The following is a 15,256-nucleotide window of genomic DNA, read 5'->3' as shown; positions in this document are numbered from 1 at the left end:
GCATGTAGGCTCTTACTTCCCCGATCAGGAGGGATCGAACCCATGCCCCCTGCAGTGGGAGTGTGGAGTCTTAACCACTGGACCGGGGAAGTCCCTGTGGGCAGGTCATTCTGGCCATTCTCCTGCCTCCCATGGTCCACAGGGAGGACATGTTGGGGGTGTTCACAAGAGCTAGTCCATCTACTTCCTGCTCCCCTCACCCCAGCACCCGAGTGGGGAAAACAGCCATGCTAGGAGGAAGGAGGCCTGCTGGAGCACGTTCTGGCCCTTTCTGAGCCTCAACCCTAAAAATCTCCAGCTTGGACTCCAGACTCCTTGCTGCCATATGCCATGGGGATATGCGCTCAGATGAGAGCTCCTGAAGTGGGGACCAGGCCAGAGAGAAGCAGGCACCACAGCCAGATACTCTGGTTGTCTCTCCCACAGCGGTCCTCAGCCTCGCTGTCTCCTGGTCTCCCTCGCTCTTCTTCCCCCTCCTTCCCTTTGCCTTCCCTGTCCTACCCCTACCCACTGTCTGTCTGTCTGTCTGCCTGTCTGTCTCTGGGCTGGCAGCTCTCTCCCCCATGTCCTCTCCTCTCTGCAAGGTTGGAGGGAGGGGTAGGGCAGGAGTGTGCGTGTGTGTGTGTGTGTGTGTGTGTGTGTGTGTGTTTGAGAGAGCGCAAGCGCTCCCTCTCTCTCCCTTCCCACCCCCCTACGCTATCCTTCTCCCACACTCACACACACACTCTCTCTCTCAGTCATTTTCAATGTCATAAATTTCCACGTCTCTCTCCTCCACTCGGCTATTACCTGCGCCTCCGTCACTGGCCGCGCTCTCGCTCCCAGATGGGCTAGGCCATCTCCGCTCTGCAAATGACTCAGGGAGAGAGAGGCAGGGAAGGAGGGAGAGAAAGGAGCGGAGAGACACCAGGAGAGATTGAGAGCTTGAGAGAGAAAGCGAGTGAGCAGAAGACAAGAGATTGAAGCAGAGAGGGGGAGAGAAGCAGCCCTGAGAGACCTCAGCCCCCTCTTACTGCCCCCTCCAAAAAAAGTCGCCACCAACAGGGAGCCTGTAGCGGGGAGGGGGGCCCATCTCGGCACCGGGGCAGGCTGCGTGGTGCTGGCTCTGGGGGTGGAGTCAGGTCACCTAGCTCTGCTCCCCGCCCCACCCCCTGGGACTTGCTGCAAGTCCTTCCCCTCCACTCAGGTTTCCCGTGGGCCTCCACATGCCAGCGCTGTGCTAGTGGGGAATCAGACACCTGGTATTCCTCCCTCCAGCGGCTCCCAGCCTAGGGGGCAGACAGACTGGGGGCTGTTCCCTGGGTGGTACAAATCTGCTAGAACCCTGTGGGGACACTTGCGGATGGGGGGTGGTGGTGTTCAGAGTTCCCACAGCTGAGAGTGGGCTGCCTGGGAGCTGTGTCTCGACCGTCAGAATTGGAGGCTCTCCTAGATCTGGGCTTCTCACCGTCAGTGTGAGACCCCCTCCTCCCCTCCTGCTATCTTCATAGCAGCTTTTAGATTTCCCAGTCCTGGTCTTTGGAAGAGAGAAGGGCCAGGAAGACTCAGGGGGTTTGGGGGAGAGAGCATTTCCAGGAGACCCCATAGGATGAAGAGTGAAGCAGAGGGTGTCCGGGCAGTGGTGTAGTGGCAGGGCCCGGGAGAGTGTGGGGACCCAAGTCCCTCAGATGCTGCCGGGAGGGCCTCAGTGAAGCACCAGCTGGTGGTATTAATGATGGTGCCTGTGGGAGCTGCTGGCGGTGCTGGGAGGACATGTTTCCTGGGCCTGGTGCTGATACCAGAACCTCCTGGAAGTTTCCTGCTTTTACTCTCAACACCTCCAATTTCTTTTAAAATGCAGATATGATCATACCACTCTCTTGGTTCACCCCTCCAATGACTCCACGTCCCACGGAAAAGAAAACCTAAACTCCTCACCGTGGCTTCCCAGGCCTAGTCTCTTCTGACCCCACCCTCCCCTCCTGCATCTCCCCTGACTTCTCTCTCCTGACAGGGGCTAGAATGTGCCCAGGGTCTTTGCACTCACTGTTCTCTTTCCACCCGGCTGGCTCCTCATCCCGCAGCTCGAATGTCACCTGCACGGAGGGGCCAATCCTGACCACTCCATCTAATGATGGGTTGATCACCCTGTTAACGCTATTGTGGTCTTCTGAATATTTATTTTGTGGCCCTTTTTACACTCTGTCATTATTCGTTTACTTATCTCTTTGCTTGTTTAGTGTCTATCTCTTCTGATGGATTGTACCTTCCACGAAGTCAGAATCATGTTTGTCCCGTTCCCCAAAGATAGTAACTGCCATATCACAAATCCTCAAGAAGTACTTATTGAATGAATGAATGAATGAATGATGTTGATGTAGGTGAATCCTCCTCACCTTGGTGTGTTGGGACTGATGTTTGAATGGATGTTGAGGCTGGACTGATGATCTCAGGGTTGCTGTCCGTCTGGCAAATTTGGAATCCCAGTGGGATAAATTTCAGTCCAACAGGGAAAGGCATCTTGCCCTGATGTTGGGAATTTAGCCTGTGATTAGGATCAGGCCTCATAAAAGAGTTTTCCTTGACTGAAGCCCACATACAGGAATCCCTCCACCTGTGGGTAAGCATATATACACAGGCACACACACACGCACACACACACACTCTTACCAAAGGCTTACTCAGAGCCCTGCACAGAGTGGCCTAAGTTAAGGCACACTCACATGCATACACAGAATCCCCATAGATGCCTGTACACACCAAGGCACACACAGGGACAAGCCCAGTACCCATATTCCTACATATGCCAGACAACCTCACGGGTATATTCGTGGACAGGTGTACACATATACACACACATGTACAAATACTACAAGTACTTATGTGTGCAGACACAGTCATAAAACAACATAATTAAACATTAAAAATGACATCAATGGACAAGACACCTGTTCCCTTGCTTACTGACTCAGGAGTCCACACCATGGAGTGACTAACTGGGCTCTGAGCTGCCCTCCAGCAGGGGATGCACTATGCTGAGTGGTCCACACTCTCCTGTCTCATCCCTGCACCTCCCCCTGCTCCACTGCCCCAGCCCTCATGGTCTTGTGAGAGGCCCAGGCTCCGGCAGACTCAGCCAGGGGCCAGAGACAGGGCTCAGCTAGAACCAGGGTCAGGGCTTGGTCTGTGGCCAAGGTCAAGGTTCACTGGATGACTGGGGTCAGGCTCATCTGGGAACAAGGTAAAAGGTCAGTCAGGGGCTGAGATTTCCTTGATGCCCGGGTCTCTGCACACAGGTTTACCCACATGTGTGCCATCCCAAGGAGCTGCTGGTGGGAAAGAGACGTAGGGTCCTTACCGTGTGTGGGCCTCTGTGGCTGGTGGAGGTGGGGGGAGGGGGGGCCCAGCTGGGCAGATAGCTGTGAGGTACGTTTCCATCTCCGCGGGTCGGGCGGGCGAAGCCATTTCCAATCTGCTCTCTATCATTTTCAATATCATTAATCCCAGACACTCTATTTTCCATGCCTGCGCAGCCAGGCCCCCGAGTGTGCGCCGTGTAAAGTGACACATATTCATCACCGGCTCGTGGCGCCGGCGCCGACGCTGATACAATATTAGTGTTGCCCCCCCGCTCGGGGCGCGCTCTGCCCGGCTCCCCGATGGCACGAATCCATCACCTGGAGCCCGTGTCACTTTCCCCAGCAGCCACATTTGTTTGGGCACTTAGGAGGTAATTGTGGCACATTAGCCGGGGCGGGCAAGGGCGCTGGGTCCCAGGGAGGAGGGGAGGCTGAAGCGTCTTCTTCCATAGCCCGAGCCCACCCTGGCCTGGTGCCACTCCTGGGCTCATGCTGGGGTCCCAGAAACCTGGGTTCTTGCTCAGCCTTGGAGGGGGTGGCTCGAAGAAGCCAGGCCCCATCAGGAAGTCTCAGAAGGGTGCCCCAGCTCCCCTGTGAGCCCCAACATTGGGGCTTAGTCTAGATGGGGCCCCAAGCTTGGAGGTGATGGCTTTGAAACCATTCCAGCCATATCTCAGCACCGAAACTTAAGATGTGGCAACGCCAGCCCTCCTGGCTCCATTTCAAGTCCCATATGGGAGAGGGAAGTGGAAGGGAGGTGGGAGGGAGGGGACACTGTGCAGCCCTTGGAAGCCCAACAGGGAAAAGTTGGCCCTGCCCTGGTAACCTGGGTCTGAGAGGGGAGGCCACTAGTCTTAGAAGGGTGACATGGCCCAGCCCTCAGGAGCCCTGTCTGAGTCCAGGTGGAAGGAATGTCACCCAGCCTGAGCAGTAGTTCATGGCCCAGGGCAGGGTACTTTTGGGAAGACTGCCTGGAGGTGGTGAGCCAGACACAGGGACAGCCTCCGGCCAGTGGGAGGCCCAGAGTGGCTGCAGTGGACGGAGGAGCAGCAGCCGGGGTCATTGATCTGGGCAGAGGCCAGGCTGTGCGGGGGCAGGGGTTCTCCCTCCTCAGACCGCAGGGCTAACACCCATTAACCTCGTCAGCAGACAAATTGCCCGTCTTGTCAAATTCCCATTTAAAATGCAAACTCGATTTGACAGAGTAAACTGAGCGGAGGTGGGAGCGGATAATCCAGTGGAAGCTCATTAGCAGGGCCCAATGAGAGGGCCTGCCGGGATGGCCTAACGAACCTGCCGTGATGAACCTCCCAGCCTTTTAACATCCCACCACCCGCTCGATACTCACTGGCCCTACTGCCCACCCCCCTCAAGGAGCCTGGGGACCCCAGCTGCCTGCCACCACCTTCGGGCAGGTGCATCTGAGAGCTCTGGAAGCAGACAGAGCTGGGAACCAGCCTCTGCCCTCTGCCTGCCCACTCAGTGGCCTTGGGTGGCGACAACAGCAATTGTGTCTCCCCACTCCGCACCGGGGTTCCCACTGGGACACTGTGAGTCTATTTGCTGAAGGCGGCCTGTGAGTTGGCATTATTAACTCATTTACAAATGAGAAGCTTGGGACCCAGCTCGAAATCAGCGGGCAGAGCTTGGATGTGAACCCCAGCCCGTCAGACTGCCACAGTTACACTTGTAACCACTGCGCCGCTTTGCCTTCCTGGATTGTAGATGGCCGTCCTCTCCTCTCTGCTTCCCTGGTTTCTGTGTTGTCACTGGCTGTGTGGGTCTAGGAAAAGGGACTTCCCTTTGAGCCTCATTTTTCTCATCTGTAAAAAATGGGCAAACAACAGCCTCCCAACCCAAGGGATACGGTAAGGAGAATTTTAGTAAGTACCTGGTTTAACGAATACTAATAACCATCCAAGAAATATCTGCAGACAACTTAGCCTGGGATGGGGTGGGGAAGGGGGGTGTGAAGGGGAGAGAGGGGAACTGGGTTTTCCCAGGAAGTAGCTCATGAGCAGACATGGGCCCCTCCTGGCTTCCAGGACCTGGGCATCCCTGGACTCACACCCTCTCCTGCCTTCCCAGCTCCCTGCCCGGGCCCCTCTCAGAGGAAAGTAGCCTGTGTGTGGTCGCTCTCACAAGCCTGGAGTGGGGTTGACGGGTCTCCCACCCGCTAGAGGGAGGTGTCCTGGGGCAGGTGAAAGTCCTGCTCACTCAGCCACTCCTTCTGTCCTGTGTTGCAGTCAGGCTGCTGCTACCTGATTCGAATAACTGCAATAACGGACAGTTAAGAGCCCTGGTTGGGCAGCCGCCAACAGCCGATGGGCTGTCGCTCCATCTTGCCTCCCCAGGGCACCCCCAGCTATTCCTTCAAAGGTGCACGCGGAGCCCCTGAACCGGGCTGGGGCTGCACCTGCCCCTGCCACCACACGGGGCGCTGTGCTGTCCCACTGCAGTGGGAGCTGGTGCTGGGTGACCTTGGGCAGTGGGCCTCTTTGGGTCTCATTGCCTGTCACTGGCATTGCAAGAGACTTCTCACCCCAAGTCTCTACCCCTCTCCCCGAGTCCTTCACAGGCACCAAAGCAGTTGCTCTGAATATTACCACTTCTCCACCGTGACTCCTTACTCTTCCCAAGGTAAAGCCCAAATTCCTCAGCTGGTGGAATTCGAAGCCCTACACAATCTGGCCTCCGTTTGGCCTTCCAGCCTCTCACATGACACAGAGGGTCCTGAACTCTCCTGTTCCTCTGTCACTGCCGGGCCGTGATTACCCTCATATCCTTGTCCACACCACCTCCAGACTCCGCACCTCCCCTAGGGGATCCTCTTCAGCCCCTCTCTGCACCCCTCCTCGTCTGGCTCTAGCTGGAAGAGACCCCTATGAGACCCTGGGCCCTGGCTACGCGGGGTGGGCTGCAGAGGAGGAGAGGCGGGGTGGGTTCTCAGCCTCCCCCCAGTTGTCTGCAGAGCCGTCCTCTGAGGCTGGCCTAATTCCCTTCAGAGCCTGGCTCCCATCTTCAGGGTGGTGCTTAGGGAGCTGAGAGCCCAACGTTAATGCCTGAGAAAGTCGTGGGTGGATTAGAAAGCGAGGCGGATTAGGGCCAGAGCTGGTGGCTGATGCAGGAGCAGAACCCCTCCTCCTGAGGAAGAGGAGGCTAATCCTGCTTAGCGACTGAGGAGCCGGCAGTGCTGAGGGTAGGGGGGCTTCTTCCCATCCACCCGGGGTGCTCAGACCTGCCCGGCCCACCAGGCCCAGCCTGGGCCCAGGCCAGAGCAGCATACAGAAGACCCCTGCCCGTCCTCCAAACTTTTGGTCCACTGGGGTCCCCCAACCATCTCTGCCTTGTCCCCAACACTGCCCTAGCCCTTCATGTGACCCCAAACCTTCTCATCCTGCTGTGCCCACCCGAACTGCCCTTTCTAGCCATGGCGCCCGATTTTCATAGCTACCCACGTGTCCATGAACTGAGCCATCCCACTGAGACTCCTGGTGCCCCATCGATCCGTGCTGCCCAGAGAGCCAATAGGGGATGCTGCAGTGCTGCCCAGATCCTCCCTGAGGGCTTAGGCACTCATTCCTGCAGCCGCTGGAGTGTTGGCTGCTGAGGGCTCATGGTCAAGTTCCTCCCCGGGGTATTGCTCTCAGCTGCCTCCTGCAAGGTTATGCCCTCTCCCTGGAGACAGTCCACAGGATGACTGGTCAATGCAGGAGTACAAAGCTCTGGCCCCTTTACCTCTATCTGGGGCGACTCTGAAAGGCCATCCCAGCACCAGAGTTTTCTGCGGGATTGGCTGAGGCCGCCGCTGCAACTGCATCACAGCTCAACCTCTCCCTCTGCCCAGTCCTGTCCCGCACTGCTTTGTGGGCTTTGCTCCCCAGAGCACTCCCCATAAGCCCCCATCTCTGTGAGAAGTCTCACCCTTCACTTTCCTTTTTAAGTCTCAAGGTCAGGGAGAGAAGATTAGGTTGATCAGTGAAGGGCCTAGATTCCGGAGCTCCTGACCTAGATGCCTGCAGCCCAGCCGGGTGAGGACTGGCAGTCCTTTCCCCGGGGATTAATCCTTGGCCCCTTTGGTTTCAATGGTGTAGGCATCCTGTGGACTGAGCGGGGAGAGAGGTCCTGCCCTGGAGACCCAGTCTGGGATCCTGGCCTGAAAGAGGAGCCAGATTCTGTCTAGGGAGCTGATTGAGGAGAAAGCACCTGGTCTGAGAGCTTAATCTGAGGGAGGAGGCAGGTCACTTCCTATGAACCTGGTCTGAGAGGAGCAGCAGAATTCTGCTTGGGGAGCCTAGTCTGTGGGGCAAGAAAGGACGCTCCTTAGGAGCTGAGTCTGAGGAAGCAGACCAGGCTCTGAACCAAGAGAAAAGGCAGACCCTACCCAGACTGTCTGCCCCAGGACCCTCCACCCCACCCTCTGTCCAGGTCCTCCACTGCCAGGCTTGGCTTGCTCTCCCAAGGGTCAGCCAGTCACTGTGATGCCTGAACGTGGGAGGACTGGGTTTCTAAGTTAATGATGGGGTGTGTGTGAGAAGAATAGGAGGGACACCCACTATGGGTCCTTGTTCCATTAGGCTGGAAGCTGTGGCACATGGGGACAGAGATCGTCCTGGATGTAAGCAAGGTCTCTGAGAAATTCTGGTCCTCCGGTAACTTGAGAGCAGGGCTAGGGGACTGGACGGATTGACCTTTGAGAGTCAGTTTGGGAGGCAGGGGTCAGTTGAGGGGGACCACTCCCCTCTGTTCCCTACCTTTGATGGACAAATGCTAATGACATTACCAGCGATTGACCAGAAACAAATAAATAATTCAGTCTGGCTTGAAAATGGGAGAAAAGTACTTAAATGCTATTGACAAGCCAGTCCCTGCCCTCATTACCCATGCAGACGCAGGCTTCCACATCGACCATGCCCCTCCAACCCCGATTCCTTCAAACCCCACTGCGGGCAGCCTCAGGCTTCCCTCCCACCAAGCTGGCCCAGGCTGAGTGTGGAGGGTGACCTGAGGAGACCAGATGGAGGGTTGGGCCGTGTGGCTAGAGGTACCCCCAGGAGGGACAGCAGTCCCAACATCCTTCCCCCTTTCCCAGACCCTCCCAGTGGCCTCTGTTCCTGGGAAGGGTGTTCCTGGCTAGTCCCTCTCCAGCCCAGCCCCAGGTGTGCATACACAGGGCACAGGCGTGCACGCACACGCACACACAGAGCCCAGCAGCTGCTGCATCCTCTTCCAGGACAAGAAGAGTGGTGACCCCCGGGGCGGCTGTCAGCCACCGTGCTCTCGGGGAATACAAACTCATTAAATGTTTCCCTGCCTTGTTACAGGGGCCCAAGTCCCCGAGTCAGGCCTGAGGAGGAGGAGGAGGAGGAGAAGGAAACAAATGTGCAGCTGATCCTTTAAAAGCACATCCTGTATTCCTGACCCCTGGAGAAGAGGGATTATCGAGGGTGGGGATTACCCACGGAAGGGCCTCACCGTGGGTTCCTCTGGAGTCAGGAGTTGGGATTTCCAGTTCCTGTGGCACATGGAGCTCCCCCAGGCAGCTATTCTGCAAAACAAAACCTTTCTATGCTAAGGGTCTCCCTCTCTCTTCCTTAGTTGCCTGGGCCTGACTCCCCTTCACGGTGCCTCCGCTGGCATCAGCTGGTCTCTTTAGGGAGAACTAGAGGTGCCATCCTTCCTCTGGCCTCTTCCCTGCTGGCAATACGTTTACGCCAGAGTCATGGAGCCTCCCTAAGCTTCCACAGTCAGAAGCCAACAATGCCTACTGGTTAGAGAATGGGGAGCCTCAGAGACCCTTCAGCCCAGCGGGCAAGCTGCCTCTTTGCTGGACGGCTCCTGAGCTGGACTCAGTGGTGGGGAATCTGGGAGGGAGCGCTGTAACGTGGGCCTGGAGGTGCAGGATGCTCCGGTGGGTATGAAGGGCCCACTTCAGCCCAGCCCAGGAAATAGTTCTAAAAGGGACCCCATCCCTTTGTGAGCCAAATAACCTGCTCCTGGATGTGGGCCGAGGCCCTGGTGGCACCCCCATTGCCTATCACTGGTGGCCAGACTTATCTCCTCACTCCCTTTGGAGACCAGACCCCCACCCTGCAGTCTGGAGGGTTTGGGCTGGGCTCACCAGTCCTGGCCTCTCTCCTGGTGCCCTCTCTGCTGCCTGCCCAGATCCTGCTCCCACGAGGGCTTGGCCCCAGAACCTCCCAGAACCAGCCTCTCCCTTCCACTTCCCCCACCCCACAGAAATGCAAGGACTCTTCCACTTTCCCATGCACGCCCCACCCCCCTCAGCGTGGGCTAAAAAGCTCTGCGCTCCTGCTCCTCTGTGTCTCTTCCCACCCTAGAGTCCCACGGGGAGTCATTTATCCGGATAGACTGGCTCTCCTCAGTGCAAACATTCACAGGAGCATTAACAGGCCTAAAACCCAATTAGCCTTCAATTACTCAGGCCTCAGCCAGATTTTCTGTGATGGGGACAGGGGTAAGGAATGTGTTTGGGCCTGCCTGACGGTAGCTCCCCTCCATTCCTCCCCCTCCAGGCTCCGCTACTCCCTTCCGGGCCAGTCTGCTCCCTGCCGCGCTCCCTCCTGCTCTTCCTTCCTTCCCTCCTTCCCTAGCACTCTTCTCTCTTGCCCTCCCTTCCTTCCACATCCCTCTTAAAAAAAAGCAGTATTCTTAAATATTATTAGTACATAACTAACACATGGTTTGAAAAAACCTTATTGTAAAAGCGTAATGCAAAAGAATGCAAAGTGAAAAGCTAAATCCCCACCCTACCTCCCGCCCCATAAATCCCAGTCAGTAATCGGGGGTTCTCTTTACTTTCAGACATTTGATTCTATACATTTACACATACACACCACACGTAGTTTTAAATGTTCTTTTTTTTTTAAACATTTCAGATTGGGACCCTACTATTCATATTGGTGTTTAATTAATTTGGCTGCGCCGGGTCTCAGTAGTGGCACTCGGGATCTTCGTTGCTGCGTGCAGGCTCTTAGTTGTGGTATGCGGGATCTAGTTCCCTGACCGGGGATTGAACCGGGGGCCCCCTTCATTGGGAGTGCGGAGTCTTAACCACTGGACCACCAGGGAAGTCCCCATATTGTTTAATGACCTACTGTATTCACTGAACAATGTATCATATCGGCTGCATCTCTCCACGTCAGCGCACAGAGCTCTTCCTTCTTCTGGGTGCATAGTAATCCACCACGTGGCTGCTCCATGATATACTTGGTCAGTCCTTTCTTGATGGACATTGAGTTGCTTCCGAGGTTTGGGATGACAAGCATCATTGCAGCGACCACCTCTGTCCCTATATGGCTGTGCACAGAGGCCAGTGTTTCTGTGGGACAGATACCTAGAAGTGGAATTGTTTGGCCCCAGGGGATGCATATTTAAAACGCTGATAATTATTGTCAAAATGCTCTCCATCTCCAGAACCTCCAAGATTATGCCAATTTGTACTCTCAATTCTCCATTTCCTCTGCTCTCATCAACACTGGGTATTATCTTTTAAAATTTATTTTTCAACCAAATAGGGAAAGTGACATCTGATTTAATTTGTACTTCTCTTCTTCCCATCTACTATCTCCCTTCACCTCTCCTTTACTTCCGTGTCCCACTCCCTCCCCTTCCTCAATCCCATCCAGCCTGCCTTTCCTCTCTCTCTCTCTCCCCCCCATCCCCATCAGGTCCTCTTTTTCCTTGCCTCCTTCTCCCCTTCCGCTCCTTCTTTCCACTCTCTTCCCCACATCTTCTCATCCCTTTGCCTTCCCTCTCTCCTCCCTCCTCCCCTGGGTACTACAATCCTGGGGGGAGGGGCATCCAGAGAAGCTATTAGCTCTGCCCCCCTAATACTCTGAGTCCTGCTCGCCTCTTAACACCTCCCTGAGCCTGGGCCTCTAAGCCCCATCTCACTCGCGTCTCCCTCTAATCACTAAGGCTTATTTCTGATTTTCTGAAGTGACAAGGAGCTGGGTTTGGGGGAGGGAGGGCTGTCAGCCAGCATCCTCCAGGATTGAGGGAGGGAAGATGCAGGGAGGGAGGCCTGGCTCATGGGATGTGGCAGTGGGGACTCCAGCTAGGCCCTCCTCACTCTATAGGCCCAGATTCTCCAGCCCCTTCTGCCTCGGCTTATGGTGCATATACTTCCACCCTCAGGGTGTTCTTTTAGGCTGTCTTCTCTGGTTTCTTTTGTGAAAAGGAAAGTGACTCCCCCTTCCCCCAGGGAGCTCCCGTGGACAGTCTCAGTCCTCCACTGTGCCCCCTCTTCTCCCTCCCCTGCTGCCACCATCTCCCTCTGCCCCAGCCCTCTGATCCCCAAGGTGGGAAATGCCTCCATGCAGAGCACCCCTCACCTCCATCTCCTGCTTCTTACCCGTGGACATCCCGGTCTCCCCTCTCCTGCCCCAAATCCACTCCTCCAAAAGCTCAGTGAATTGGCATAAATTTAATTAAGGACAGCAAGCAAATCTCTTGTCATTATAAAGACATTTAAGGTTTAAAATATGTGCTTAGAGTAGAGGTCTCAAGAGAGGTAGGATGAGGGAACCAGAACTAATTTGAGGGAGTTACACTTGAGCCCCAGTTCTAGCCCCACTGTGTGACCCTGGACGCTCCCCTGGCGTCTCTGAGCCTTTCCGTATCAGTCCCCCAGAACCTCTAAGAGGCCCAGCAGGAGTACCTTACTCCTGCCTGGAAGTGTTCTCCCTGCACTAATTTAATTACGTGGCCTAACTGGGCCCAGGCTGGGGAGGTGGTTAATGGCAGCTGCAGAGACAGTGGGTAATCAAGAATTAATTAAGCGTTTCTGGGGATTCCCGAGTCTGGGCCAGGGATTTCTGGGAGCTTGGCTATGGCTGCGCAGGGGGCCGGAGGGGGGGCCCCTCCAGCTTCCCCTGTGCCCTGCCCCTGCTCCTGCTTCCTCAGGAGTTGGGGGAAGCAGCAGGCCCTAGCTCCAGAGAGGCTCTGGGTGCAGGGCTCCCCACTGAGGCAGTCTCTGATCAGTGGGATATGGAAGCACACAGGGGCCAGCACCTACCAGCCAATCCAGGAGCCAGCAGTGGAGTGGGCAGCGTGGAGCTGGACGGGCGCCTGTGCGAGTGGGTCTGGACATTGCTGTTAAGGGCTCAGCCCATGTTGAGGTTGGGGCTCAGTCTAGACTGGGCAGGTGGAAAAGGAAAGGTGGGGTCTCAGCCTCTGGGCTTTGGAGTCAGGCAACCTGAGTTGCACGCTCGGCTTTACTACTTGCTATGGGCTGGTGCTCTGCCCCAAGGCCTGTCCCCCAGCTCTTCATGGAGCAGGTTCCTCCCTAGTATTCAGGTTCCACAGAATGCATCACCTCCTCAGGAAGCCTTCCTTGACCACTCAGGCTAATTTGCCTCCCCACCCCCGAGTTACTGTCACATTCCTCTGCCTTATTTTCTGTTCACGTATTTCTTGACTTGTTTCTTGTGTGCCCCCTGCCTTCTTCACTAGAATAGCGTTCCATATGCAGGCAGAGCCGGGTCAGCCTGGCTCACAGCTGGATCCCCAGAACCTAGCAGAGCGCTGCCCTTAGAAGGTGTGCCCGGAAGGAAGAGGCCTCTCTGAACCTGTTTCCTCACCTGTCAAATGGGGGATATTCACACTCTGCAGACTCTCAGGTCGTGAGGGGGATTTAGAGCCCGGACTCGGGAAGCGCTGAGCACCGCGCCGGCCCAGAGCTCGCCGCGATGGCGGTCACGACGTGATCAACTTCATCAGCGTCGTCCTTGCCACCGTCATCATCACGGGCGAATTTCCTGCCCCACCTCCCGGCTCCGAGCCCCGCCGGCTGCGGGGTGGAAGGCGCCCGCCGGGGTTGGGGCCTCGCCAGGCCAGGCCGGCAGACCCGCCGCGGGCCCCGCTCCTTCCCAGGCGCCCCCGCGCCGCCGGCGCTTTGAAGTCCCAATCCGGCAAATAGAGTCAATCAATTATGAAGGGAACAATCTGGCGGCCCCTCGGGGAGCGGCGGCCGAGCGATCCCGGGGGATTAGGCCGCAAATCGCGCTGAGCCTCCCTAAGTGACAGCGAGAGAATCGCACGCGGCGGCGGCGGCGGGAGCTGGAGGGAGCGCGGCCGCTAACCCGATTATGCAGATCCGCGGGGGGCGCGGATTAGGCCGCGGGGGCGGCTTCGCCCTAAGCGGCTCGGGGATTTGGGAAAAGTTTACTCGGGCGGAGGGGGCGGGGCCTCCCCCGGGCGGGCTGCCCACCGCTCCCAGCTGGGTGGGTGGAGGCCGCAGGGCCGCAGAAGAGCCCGAGGTGGGGCGCACCTGAGACGCCGGCACGGCAGCACCTTTCCAGGCACAAGCTCACACACACACACACACACACACACGCGCAAAGAGTTACACACGATAACCCTACGTACATAAGCCCACAAACCCACACATCCTGGCTCGCCATCACCCTTCCAAGTTGCAAAAGCACGTGAGAACACACAGAGGCGTGCACACATGCCCCCAGGCTCAGCGTCCCACGTAAGCCGTAAGCCGGGCCTATGATCGCTCACACACTCACACAGCAGTGGCTCACGGTCACAGGAGCGTTCACGTACACACTCGCAGACACAGGCAGACGCTCTACCATTCACAGACACACCATCCTGCATTCAGATGTGGTGCCTCCCTGCCGCCCCAGCAGACACCCCCAACACAGGTGGAGATGTCAGCCACAGGATGGCCCATGCAGACATGTGGTCAGGGGCATAGTCCCCCTGGAAGGACCCTGAGGACAAGCATGTGCCAGTGTCTGTGAGCGTGAGTATTTTTGAGTGTAAGCCTGCCAGGATGGCCCATATTTCTGGAGTCTGGGCCTACTCTTGGGCTTCTGCAACGGGGTGGAAGGGACTGAGGCATGACACTGAGTCCCCTTGGTGACTCTGGCTGGGGGTCCTCTCTGCAGGCTGGGGGTCCAAGACTTTCCTCACCAGGTCCTCTGGGCCTGCTGCTTCCCTGAGGTGCAGTCAGGGAGGAGGTTGGGGAAAGAGGGCAGTAGCTTCCCCCTACCCATCCGGGAAAAGGGCACAGAACCCAGCTCCAAGACAACGGAAGGCAGGCTGTCAGGAATGTCTCAGCCACTTTTCATGTGTAAAGTGTTCAGTGTGTATGACTGGGGTATGTGCAGGGAACACACATGCTTTCATGCTCAGTGTATGTCCATGTATGCTTTTGTGGTTGCCGGTATGTATATCCTTAGCCTCACACCCCTCACACAAACATCACAGCCACATATAATGACTGAGGGCACACAGTGACCACAGACAGGCCCTCATTTTGGACACACAAAATGACCATGGACACATATTCTTAACACACACACACACACACACACACACACATACAGCACGCCTCTGAGAGAGGCCAATCCTTTGCATGGGCAGACAGTGAACACTAAATGGAGTCACCTTCTCAGTCCCTACAGCTGCTGTCAAGGTGGCAGAGGGCAATTACTGTGGCATGGAGGACACCCCACCCCATGCCCTAGGCAGTGATAGAGTGATCCTGTGGCTGACTCGATCAATGGGGAAGAGGGGTCAGGGTTAATGAGTCTTTAGCAAGCATGGCACTGGCTGCTGCCTCCAGCCCCTGTGCTGTGTGCATGTGTGCCTGTGTCCATCACACACACCACTGTTGTCACTGGAAAGAGGGTATATGTGTGTGTGTGTGTGTGTGTATGAGAGAGAGAGAGAGAGGGTTATTTTCAGAATCTGGGATCCACCTTAGAGTGGTCTGGGCTTACCCCTGGACCCCGGTCAGTGGGGGAGGGAGGTTCTACGGTGGCATGAAGATGTGCTCTGGTGTCTCAGGCTGCTGGGCATGGTAGGTGGAGAGTCCCCTCCCTGTGTAACTACAGCCAGGCCCTGATGCTGTCTGGGCTTGGTTCCCTCATTGGCCT

Source organism: Balaenoptera borealis, assembly GCF_965194805.1.
Source record: "Balaenoptera borealis genome assembly, chromosome: 1".
Taxonomy (NCBI): domain Eukaryota; kingdom Metazoa; phylum Chordata; class Mammalia; order Artiodactyla; family Balaenopteridae; genus Balaenoptera; species Balaenoptera borealis.
The sequence above is the reverse complement of the archived record's forward strand: the minus strand, read 5'-3'. Positions refer to the sequence as shown.